General features: G+C 40.1%; 2 protein-coding genes across 34 annotated transcripts in view; one reads left to right on the top strand and one right to left on the bottom strand.

The window, feature by feature from the left end:
• Positions 1 to 12,036, top strand: part of SUPT3H (SPT3 homolog, SAGA and STAGA complex component) — a 445,969-nt gene that overhangs the window by 875 nt on the left and 433,058 nt on the right. For 10 of the 31 annotated variants that reach the window (XM_065587541.1, XM_005297389.4, XM_042848658.2 and 7 more), the window contains exon 2: positions 429 to 468. The exons of the other annotated variants lie outside the window; for them this stretch is intronic. The gene's annotated coding sequence lies outside the window, so the exon portion shown is untranslated. The remainder of the gene's footprint in view (positions 1 to 428; positions 469 to 12,036) is intronic. 31 annotated transcript variants of the gene reach the window in all.
• RUNX2 (RUNX family transcription factor 2) overlaps positions 1 to 12,036 on the bottom strand; it is a 200,986-nt gene that overhangs the window by 134,111 nt on the left and 54,839 nt on the right. The gene's annotated exons all lie outside the window — the stretch shown is intronic.

Raw genomic sequence — 12,036 nt, 5'->3', positions numbered from 1 at the left:
GTCCAATCTGGGGTGCTTCGGGCCTGAATTTCAGAGGTGCTGAACACCCACAACTCCACTTGACCTCAGTGGCAGCTGTAGATTCTCAACAAGTCTGAAATTCAGGTTCAAAGCACCCTAATAACTGAAAAAAGCATCAGAGGGTCCTGTGGCACCTTTGAGACTAATAGAAGTATTGGGAGCATAAGGTTTCGTGGGTAAGAACCTCACTTCTTCAAATGCAAGACATAACTGAGGCACCCAGAACAGGTGACCACTCTGGGGAGTATGGGTACACGTAACTCCTCAGCCTGGTGGTCTGAATCCTGTTTCTCTCCTCTTCTCAATTTCCCTGGGGTTTACACTTATCACTTACTAAACGTTTCACTATGCCCTATTTATATTCATGTTTGTAAACAACTTTGAAAATGTTTTTATAATTTATATAGAACAAGTTGCTGATGTCCAGTTACACTAAAAGTGTGCCAGGTACCGTTGAGTGTTGTTTTGTGATGGTGTTGTATCTTTGCCATTCTGAGAGTTTGGTGGTTTCTCTCGCCCACATATTTTTTGGTGGGGGCAGGGGGATTGATGGATTTTTATTTAGATAGCAGTACAAGTGTGGTGTTTTATAGGTGAAGGGTCCAGACTTTGCAATGAATAAAAAACTACCTGTTCCCAGGTTCTGAGCATTTAATACATTCTCAAGTCCAAGAGAATGCATTTTTTTTTTCTGTTGAGCTCTTATAAATGTGCAGTGGTTTTCATTATCATTTACTAAACGTATTAAGATATGCTTTATATATTGGTCAGCAACTTCAGCTCTAGAAATTACACAAATGACTAAAACGCTTTGTGACCTATGAATGAAAAGAACTATATACATGCAAAGTATTTATTAAATATGCATTCCAGGAGAAAATGAGGTTTTGGGCAATATATTTAGCTTCAGGGTATGTCTACACTTAAAATGGTACAGCAGGCAGCTGCAATGCTTAAGCGTAGATGCTACCTATGCCAACAGGAGTGGGTCTCCCATCGGCATAGGCAATCCAGCTCCCCGAGAGACGGTAGTTAGGTCCACAGAAGAATTCTTCTGTTGACATAGCACTGTCTACAACTGGGTTAAGTCGGTATAGTTACCTCTCTCGGGGCTGTGGATTTTTCACATCCTTGAGCGATGTAGCTATACCAATATAAATCCCCAGCTTAGACCAGGACGTCCTGTAGCAACATTAAGGGTGTGTTGTGAGGTACTTCAGAAGATTTTTGTAGAACTGAGTTTACTTGAAGGGTTATAATTTGAACCAAATGGAAATTAGAAACAAATTCTGTTGATGAGGTATTTAGAGAATGCCTTCCTTTTGAAATATTCAGCTAAACTCCTATGTTCTTCTACCTGCTATGAGTCTTCTCCTCTCTCCCTTCACCTTCCTTTACTGTTTTAAGTTTATTATTTTTTACCATGGGCCAGATCCCAACTCCCATTGAAGCCAATGGAAATATTCCCATTGACTTCAATGGGGTTTGCTCAGGCCTCATGTTTGTAGATTGGTAACCTGTCTCTTATGATGACTTTTCATCTTGTTTGTTGTTGCTGCATTAGTAGTGAGAGTGGTGTCATAAGTAGTTTTGCCAACTCCTGAGATATTTGGTATGAGAATCTTAGCTTACTTTTTATTTTTTTTTAAAACATGAAATTTTGGAAGTTTGAACAGATGACCAGAGTATGCTCTGAAAGCTTGAAAACTAGAAGGCGAATAAAAAGAACCCTTCACATTTTTTTTATTTTGGGGGTCTGACTCATGTTTTTGGAACAATAGGGTTGACCATAAAGCTCAAGGTTTAATAGAATTCACCCAGCTCTTCAATATACAGGCTTATTTGCTAAGCCAAACAGTGTCACAACCAACTACATTGCTCTTATGGACTTAATTTTGAATAACGCAAAATGCGACTGTCTGAAACGTGATTAGTCAATTAGTAACTTGTCAGCATAAGCGAACTATAATTTAATAAACTACATGTGGTAGGAATTACATTTGCATAATAATTTTAGGCCATGTTGAGCACCTTTCTTGGTTGTTAATACCATCCCTACATGATACCCTTAAGAAATAAGGCATGCTAGATTCTGCATTTCTGGGTGATAATAGCGTGCCTCAAGGGATGTGGTAAGACAGCAGGCCAAACCCAAGAAGTGTGATAATCCCACAGAAATTGTGTGGACTGTTTTGTTGCTATCATGAAGTCTACAAAGAAAATGGGGAAGGCAGTTAGCCATGTGCTTTTTCTGTTCTGGGCATTATTTAGTTGGTTATGACAAGAGTTTCTCAACCAGCAGGCCAGAGGCCCGTGTGGGGTCACAAGCAGGTTTTAGGGGGTCCTCCAAAATAAACCAGAAAGCAAGGCTGGCGTTAGACTCTCTGGGGACCAGGGCAGAAAGCTGAAGCCCGAGCCCGCTGTGTGGGGCTGAAGCCTAAGCAACGTAGTTTCATGGGCCCCCCTGTGACTTGGGGCCCCGGGCAGTTGCCCTACTTGTTACCCCCTAAGACCAGCTCTGTCTTCTAATCTACTGGATATGCAGAAAAACAGTTGTTGTGGCACAGGTGGGCCACAGAATTTTTATAGCGTGTTGGGGGGTTCCTCAGAAAGAAAAAGGTTGAGAACCCCTGGGTTATGAGATCCTTGGTAACTAGTCAGAAATCTGTCTCTCCAAAGTACTGAAACTTAAGTTGATGCCTTTGTGGGAAACTATATTTTGCTAGACCAATTTACATTTTGTATTTAATAAAAAGATCAGCAGTAATGCTAAAAATCATGATTAGTTTCCATGGCACTATTAAATGTACAGAATAATTTTATTCATAAGTAATCTTCTAGCCCCCTCCCTAGCCAAGCACTTTCACATGCTTGGGGTATTCCAAAATATAATTAAAATGTTCTCAAAGCTAGCAAAATATTTGTAATCAAAACAACACCTTAAAACTTTCAACAGGAAAATGAAAAAGGAATAATGGGAGGTAGTAAACAAGAGGTTAATCGGTGGTGGGGGAAAGGGAAAAAGGTGGTTATTTTCAAAAGCACCCAATGTTTGCTTATTGCTGCTGCTATGAAGTTGATAGTAAAACTCTCAATGACTTGAGTGGGAGCTGTTAGCCCAATTCAGAGAGCTCTTGAAAGTCTCACTCTAAATGTTTAAAAGTGAACAAAAGGATGTTTGCTCCCATTGTCAGACACTGAAACAGATGTCAAAACAGAACAAATATTATGTGTTAGGATATGCTGCTGCAAAGACCTGGTGGCTCACAGGCTTCGTGTTATGGTGGGATCCGTAAAAGGGGATGTATTGACTACCAATAAAGTATGACTAAATTTAACTTTTTAATTACTCTTTATTATTATGGAATCATAGAAATGTAGGCCCAGAGGGGACCTTGAGAGGTCATCTAGTCCAGCCCCCTGCACTGAAGCTGCACCAAGTATACCTCCTAGACCATCCCTAAGAGGTGTTTGTCTAAGCCAGTGGTCCCCTACGTGGTGCCTGCGGGCGCCATGGCATCTATGTGCGCCCACGTACTGGCCGGCGGACGAGCATCCGCCAAAATGCCGCCGACAAGCAGCGTCATCCAGAGGTGTCGCCGCTGAAATGCCGCCGAAAATCGGCGGCATTTCAGCGGCGACACCTCTGGATGACGCTGCTTGTCGGCGGCATTTCAGCGGCGACGCCTATTGATGTTGCCGCTTCTTGGTGGCATTTCAGCACATGCTCGTCCGCTGGCCACGGTCCGCGGTGGCTCATCGTCTGGCACCTGCCAGACGAAAAAGGTTGGGGACCCCTGGTCTAAGCTGTTGTTAATAACCTCCAATGATGGGGATTCCACAACCTCCCTTGAAAGCCTGTTCTAGAACTTAGCTATTCTGATAGAAAGTTTTTCCTGATCTCTAACTGAAATCTCCCTTGCTGACGATCAAGGGACTTCTTGTCCCCTTCAGTGGACGTGGAGAGCAATTGATCAAATACACTAAGAACACGGTGAAGACTTTTATAGGTTTCCCCCCTCAGTATTTTCTCAAAATTAAACGTGTCCAGGTTTTTTAAACCTTTCCTCATAGATGAAGTTTTCTAAACTATTTATAACTTTTGTTGCTCTCCTCTGAACTATCTCCAATTTGTCCACTGCTTTCTTAAAGTGCAGTGCCCGAAACTGGACACAGTACTCCAACTGAGGCCTTGCAATGCCGAGTCGAGGGCACCTACAACACCTCTGTTAAATATACCCCAGTGTGACTCCTTCAGGTTGTGATCCACTGTAACCCCCAGATCCTTTTCAGCAGTATTACTGCCTAGCCAGTTATTCTCCACTTTGTATAGTTGTGTATTTGATTTTGTTTCCTTCATAAGTGTAGAACTTTGTACTTGTCTTTATTGAATTTCATTTTGTTGAGTTTAGATCAGTTCTACAATTTTGTCAAGGTGGTTTTGAATTCTAATCCTGTTGACCAAAGCGCTTGCAAACCCTCCAAGTCTGGCATCATTCACAAATTTTATAAGCTTACTCTCCATTCCATTTCCATGTCATTAATGAAAATATTAAATAGGTAAGGTCCTACTTAATTTGCGATATTGTGGAAATTCTGATTCCCGCAATATTAGGTTTCCACTGCAGTTTTGATTTTAATTAGCTTACTTTGCACAGTCCCCAATTTTGCATACATTTTGTGGTTTGTAACACACTTTTTTCCCCATTAGTACAGTAGAACCCCATTTATCCAAGCTGATAGCAGCTGTCAGCCCTGTGCATTAATGACTGTAATATCATTGCAGCAAAATGTCTGGTGGTTATTATTATTATTTTTAAAAAGGGCAGTCATAACATAATACTTGAGTATTTATATTGTTCCAGCAAATTTTTCATAAACAAATATGTCTTCTTTGGCTTTTCCAAATTGTGGCAATTAATAAAGGTCATTTATTACTTTTCCATGATTTTCCATGTCTTATTCTCAACTGGGCATCATTTCTTTGACAATCATCCTGCAATTCACGTAGGGCCTTATAAATACTATCAGACCCTGCAGGACCCCACTTGATATGTCCTCCCAATTTGATAGCAAACCATTATTAACTATTCTTTGAGTATTCGCTTTCAAACAGTTGTGCATCCACCTCACAGTAATTTCATCTAGAATACATTTCCTTAGTTTGCTTATGAGAATGTCAGTTGGGACTGCAGCAACAGCTTTATTAAAATCAAGGTGTGTCTTGTCTACAGCTTCCTCCCATCCACCAGGCCAATAATCTTGTTAAAGAAGGAAATTAGCGTGGTTTAGCATGATTTGTTCTTGACAAATCCATGTTGGCTATTACTTTTAACTTTATTATAATCTAGGCGCTTACACATTAATTGTTTAATAATTTGTTCTCGTATCTTTCCAGGTATTGAAGTTAGGCTGACTGGTCTATAATCTCCTGGATCCTCTTTGTTCCCTTTTAAAGATGGATAATATTTTGCCCTTCTCCAGTCCTCCAGGAGTTCTCGAAGATAATCACTAATGGTTCAAAAATTGCTTCAATTAGTTCCTTAAGTACCCTAGGATGAAGTGCATCTGGTCATACCTTCCTGAATTCATCTAACTTATAAATATTCTTTAACCCATTCTTACCTTAATTTGGCTTGCATTGCTTCTTCCTTGTTGTTAATATTAATTAACCAGAGAATGAAGCAAAATGGGCATTAAACACCTTAGCTTTCTTGATTTGATTTGTTCTTAGCTCTCCTTCTCCACTAAGCAGAGGACCCACACTTTCCTTCATCTTTCTCTTAATGGTTTTTATAGAATCTCTTGTTACCTCTTATGTCCCTTGCTAGGTATGACTAATTTTGTGCCTCTGCCTTTCTCATTTTGTCCCTGCATGTTTGTGCTTTTAATTTGTACTCATCCTTGGCAATTTGTCCATGTTTCCACTTTTTGTAGGATTCCCTTTTGATTTTTAGGTCACTAAAGAGCTCCTGATTGAGCAATATGGGCCTCTTACTATTCTTCCTATTTTTCTTTTGCATTGGGATAGTTTCCTGTTGTGCTTTTAATATTGTCTCTTTGAGAAACAGTCAGCTCTCCTGAATTTCTTTTTCCATGAGATTTTATTCCCATGAAATCTTATCTGTTTGTATTAAAGTAAGGGTTGTGGAGCCTTGTGTAGAGGTGGGCAAATGAGGTTGACATTATTTGCAGAGCAAAGGTGGGAGTTGATAGTCACGGTGGGACTAAATTATGAGGGGCCTTAGAGACAAAGACAAGCTTGTGTTTCATGTAATGGATAAATAGGTACACAGAGAAGAGAGTGGTGTGGTCAGTGTGAGAGCCAGGAAGTTGATCTTAGCAGCTGTGTTTGGAAAGGAGTTGAGAAGGGCAAAGATGCTGCAGTTGAGGTCCAAAAGAAAGAAACTGACTGACTTTAATAAAATTAAAATAATAATAAAAAAGAAGCTTAGAACCATGGAAAGCTAAAGGTGTAAGGCTGAACAGTGAGGTTGCAGAATTTGCAGATAACACAAAATTAGGTTAGTCAAAAGTAGAGAAGACTGAGGAATTCTAGAGGGATTTAACGGAGTTAAATGAATGAGGAGCCTGATGGCTGATTAAATTTATTGTTGACAAATTAGTAAGAATAACTAGAAGTATGTATTCTCATTGCTGGACTCGAAATTAATTTAAAGCGCCAGCAAAAAGATCAAGGTGTAGTTTTGGACACTTAAGTAAAAACACCTGTGCAGTGCACAATGACAGTCAAAACAAATGCTAGGATGCATGAAGAATGGCATAGAAATTAACACTAAAATATTATGCCATCATATAATTCTGTGGTATTCTCCCACCTGAATATTGTGCTCATTATAGTCACCTAATCTGAACCAAAAAAAAAAAAAAAAGCCGAAATAAAATGTCCAGAGAAGCAAACAAAACTTAGTTGTGAGTTTGGGCTTAAATCAAAACAAAATATGTCAGTGCTTCCTAAATGGAGTATCTGTAAATTGGTGGTAGAAGAAGTTGTATGTTCAGGTTTGCAAGACCATACTGCAAATAACAAAGAGTAGAACATAATTTTAAAAAGTCTACCAAAATGTCTGTTATGTAAAATATTAAATAAAAGTGAACCTTGCCTAAATCTCCACATAATATATTTCATGCTAGGGTGCTATGAAATGACGTATATTCTCATACCATACAAAGGTAAAGTTTGGTGATGCCCTACAATCCAGTGGTGGTATTTGGTGTGAGTACTAGACTGTGCTTTGAGCTAAAGCCCTCCTATGTAGGTCTAAGCAGAAAGAGTGCACTTTAAAATACCACACCAGTTACACAAGTCTAGATTTGATCAGTTTTTACCTGCCAGAGTCGTAGGTATGAGTGCCAGAAGATTTGGGGCCAATTTCTACCCTGAGACTGGCATTCACAGCCATCACTTATTTAACTGGAGACTACCTGTGGTTATCTGAGTGGAAAAAATAGCTCTGAGGTTGTGTATGTACATCCATAAAGTAATTGTTAAAATAGACTTATAAGGACACTAGGATAATCAAAGCTTTGAAAAACTTTGACAGAATCTGTGTTATGCAAATACTGAGTATTTTTAATTCAGATAAGTTGGTTAGTTGCTTTACTTTTTCTGTGCCACAACCCTCCTGCACAACCATTACAAGGATTTTTTTCATCAATTTTATTTTTATATTCACCAATCCAAAACTGAGGCTTTAGACCTCTGTTAGAAGCAGCAAATTACTTTACAGGAATTTTGCAGCCTTCAATTTTGTGACTTGGGTTCTTTACCAAATGTTTAGCCGTTACTTGAGTTTGTTAAAATCATCAATGGGAAGCATGGCAGCTTGGTATGGCAGGTTTGTCTGCAAAAAGCACAGTGCATTCTGTGAAGAGAGATGAGCAAGAGTCTGAGATTAGTTTCTGCCTCCTCTGAGCACGATTACCTCCAGGAAAAGAGAGGCCTCCCACTATAGAGTTTCCAATTGAATTCAAAGTAAGAAATGCGACTTTATCAGTGCCTCACACTACAGAATCCTGCATCCGTAGCATGATTTTTCAGCTGGCGGTTTCTGTATCCGGTAAATCAATCCAATTAATCATCAGTCTGTCTTTCTATGGCTGGGCCCAAAATATTTCCAAAATTTCTGCCAAAGGTGGTTTAAAGAACTCTCATTACATTTATGTGTGGACAAACCGTAGCTATCAAAAAGGAATATGAGAGGAAGTCTATAGATGTTGCATTTTGAGTAAAAAGTTGGACACCTAGACTTGGTCTACACTAAAAAGGTAGGTCGACTGTCACTCCCTTGAGTGGTGTAGTTAAGACAACTTAACTCCTGTTGTAGGCAGTACTAGGTTGACAGAAGTCTTTTGTTGCTCTAACTACCACCTCTCGGGGAGGTGGATTACCGATAGCAACCCCTCCTGTCAGCGTAGGTAGTGCCTACGCTGAAGCGCTATAGGGGCGCAGATGTAGCGCTTCAAGTGTTGACAAGTCCCTAGTATTATATGGTTTCTAACAGGATCAGTGGTTTACTGTGTAAGCTTGGTCAAGTCAAGCAGAATTATTTTTGTCTAGTACAACTGGTCAAAACTTAAGAAGGAAATCTTTGCTTATTTGTAGATTTTTAGATATGCTTTTTTAAGAAAAACAAATTAATATGTGAAAGAGGAACCTTTGAGACTGCTTATCTCTTCTGAGATGAAGGAGAGGAGTTGTGAACAAAAAGCTAGTGGGCTTCATTTTATTCTTGCATGCACGTGCATTGCTCCCATTGAAGTTTATGAGAACCACATCTGAGGACAGAATTTTGTCCAGTGTCTATACATAGTTGATGTTGTAGAGTTGAAAAGAGTTTGTTATGCTCTCCTGGTTTTCATACAGGAATTCTAGATTCAATGTGCATTATTGAGAACAGATGATGGGGTTGTCATGGTTTATCTCATCAAGTGGAAAGAAGGAAGATAACTATTATAGAATCCATGTTCCTCATGTCTAGCTAGTGAACAGGAGCAGCAAACAGGAGTTTTGCAAGGGAGTTCTCCAGGTGAAGGAGGAGTGACTGTTACCCTTGGGGTGAGTTTGTTGTCTGTGTGTATTGTGCGCTTGCTTGCAGTGTGCCTGATTAATTGAAGTTTATAGTGTGGTCTGTTTGGGGGGGCCATATGCTGAGCCCAGCGGTTTGCTAGACAAAGCTGAGAGCTTCCTAACGAAGCTTTCTAGCCTGCCATCCTTTGATCCCTAATTCCTTTAGGATCCCTTGACAAGGGGGTGGGGGTTAGGGCTAACTCATGGAGAACAGGGGTTTAAAAAGCCAGTTTGTAAGAGACCAAAGGAGCTAGCAAACAGGAGTTTTGCGAGGAAGTTTAGAGAGGGAGCATGAGAGCCGATACACCTAATAAACATTCTCTAAAATTAGGCCAATAATCCTTCCCACCTGCTGATTCGCGCCCCCCGCCCTCAAGTTCCTTCCTGATAAAGAACAAACAACCAAAAAGCCCCCAGCAAGAGTAAAAAATAATGCAGGCAGAAGTCCAGCAGCAGAGTGAGGGCTATCCATTTTATTGCAGTGAATGCGGCATGTATGATTACCTGCCTTGTGGGCAGGTGGCGTTTGTGTGCATTCAGTGAAAGCAGTTCTTGGCCCTCAGAGACAGAGTAGGGGCTCTTGAGACCAGAGTGGCTGAACTGGAAAAGCTAAGTGAGACGGTACATAGATGAGACTTTCTGTGATATAGTGGGAATACTCCATTATATCACAAAAAGTCTCATCTATGTACCGTCTCCCTTAGCTTTTCCAGTTTTCCCACCCTTGCTCTGTGTTGAGCTCTTCTCCCCGTCTGACAGCCCCTGTGTTGAGGAAGATGAATATCTCGGGGAAGGAGAGCATCAAGAGGGAGTAGAGGAGAACAATCCTATGGTTGGGATCCTCCTTCCAAAAGATGTCAGGTTATCCTCTTGCGCTGAGGATACCTCTCTGGGGTGGGGGACCCCTATTATTAGGAAGACAGATAATGGTAATGGAGGATATGTTTGTTAGAAAAATATATAGTTGAGTTTGTGATGGCCAGGAGAACTGCATGGTGAATTGCCTGCTGGGTGTGAAGTTTTTAGATCTCTCAAGACATTTAGACAGCCTTATGTGCAGTGCTGGGGAGGAGCTGGTGATCATGGTACATGTAGGTGCCAGTGACATAGGGAAAGGTAGGAGAGAGGTGTTGGAGGCCAAATTTAGGCTGGTAGGTAAAAAATTGAAGTCCAGAATCTCCATGGTAGCATTCTCTGAAATGTTCCCTGTTCTGCTTGCAGGGCCAGTTAGACAGGTAGAACTGCAGTGTCTCAATAAATGGATGAGACTATGGTATTCATAGCAGGGATTTAGGTTTATTAGGAATTGGGAAACCTTTTGGGAAATGAGAAGCCTGTACAGGAAGGATGGGCTCCACCTAAACCAAAAAGGAACCAGATTGCTGGCTTGTAAAATTATAAAGACCGTAGAAGAGGAGTTCTTAGACTAAGGGCTGGGGAAAAGCTGACAGGTACAGAGGAGTATGTGATTTAGACAGACATCTCTTAAGGGATGATTTATTAAAGGGATAATTGTAGTAAAGAGGAGAGGACAGAAATTAATGAAGTACAGTTCGGAACTGAAAAAAAACCTGTCAAATGAAAGCGTCCCATTCAGTTACATAACATGAAGGCCAACAACTAAATATTGACAAATTTTATAAGTGCTTATATACAAATGCAAGAAGTCTAAATATTAAGATGGGTGAACTTGAGTGACTGGTATATAATGAGGATATTGATGTAATAGACAACACAAACTTGGTGGAACGATGATGGGACACAATAAATTCAGTATTGATAAATGCAAAGTAATGCACATTGGAAAACATAATTTCAACTACATACAAAATGATGGGGTCTACATTAGCTGTTACGACTCACGAAAGAGAACTTGGAGTTGTTGTGGATAGTTCTCTGAACACTTCTGCTCAGTGTGCAGCAACAGTCAAAAAAGCTAACAATGTTAGAAACCATTAGGAAAGGGATAGATAATACAGAAAATATCAAATGTCACTACATAAATCCTTGATATGTCCACACCTTGAATACTGTATGCAGTTCTGGTCACCCCATCTCAAAAAAGATACTAAAATTGGAAAAAGTACAGAGAAGAGCAACAAAAATGATTAGCAGCAAAGAGTCCTGTAGCATCTTATAGACTAACAGACGTATTGGAGCATGAGCTTTCGTGGGTGAATACCCACTTCGCCAGATGCAATAGATGAAATTTATTTTTCCCACTTTAAAGAAAATGGTAAAGTAAGAATTTAGTGCATCAGAAGAAGCAGCAATAACAGCAGACATAATAGTTTGCTAGCAAGAATTTTACCACCTGCATATGCATTTAACTTGATGTTGTTTCATAGATTTTTTTCAAAAAGCAGAAGGCTCAGATTACTTTGATACCATCCCCTGATTTGAACAACATGATTGTATGAAGATCTGATGCAGCCTGCTTCTAATCCCAAATCCTCTCTGTCAAGGTCTAGTCCATCTTGAACACTGATCTTCTTGCATCATCTCCCTGGCTCATACCATTCTAGAGAAGTTAGGAGTGTTGCTATAACTCTCGCATCCTACATGCTATAACATTTTACATGTAGTACAGAAATAGTTGATTTATCTTCATGTGTGTGACTGGGGCAGTTTACACCTAAATACTGGTGATTGAGTGTTGCATAGTTTGACCTACACTATAAATGTATCAAAACTTGTAATTTTATAATTTGGGTAATACTTTCATTGTGAATAGCTAGGCCAGTTCACTTTAGATAGCCTATTAGTTCAAATCTGCTAGAGGAATTCCAGGAGAATAACCGTAAAGGCTTAATTGTCAGTATTCAGACTTTCAGGTCTCAGACTCATTTCCTGGAAGAGATAGAGCAATGGTTTTCAACCTGTGGCTTGTGGGCTGCGTGCGGCCCAGTCAGCACACAGCTGCA

Source organism: Chrysemys picta, chromosome 3 (assembly GCF_011386835.1).
Source record: "Chrysemys picta bellii isolate R12L10 chromosome 3, ASM1138683v2, whole genome shotgun sequence".
Lineage (NCBI taxonomy): Eukaryota > Metazoa > Chordata > Testudines > Emydidae > Chrysemys > Chrysemys picta.
Note: the sequence above shows the minus strand (reverse complement) of the source record. Positions and strands in the feature narration are given on the sequence as shown.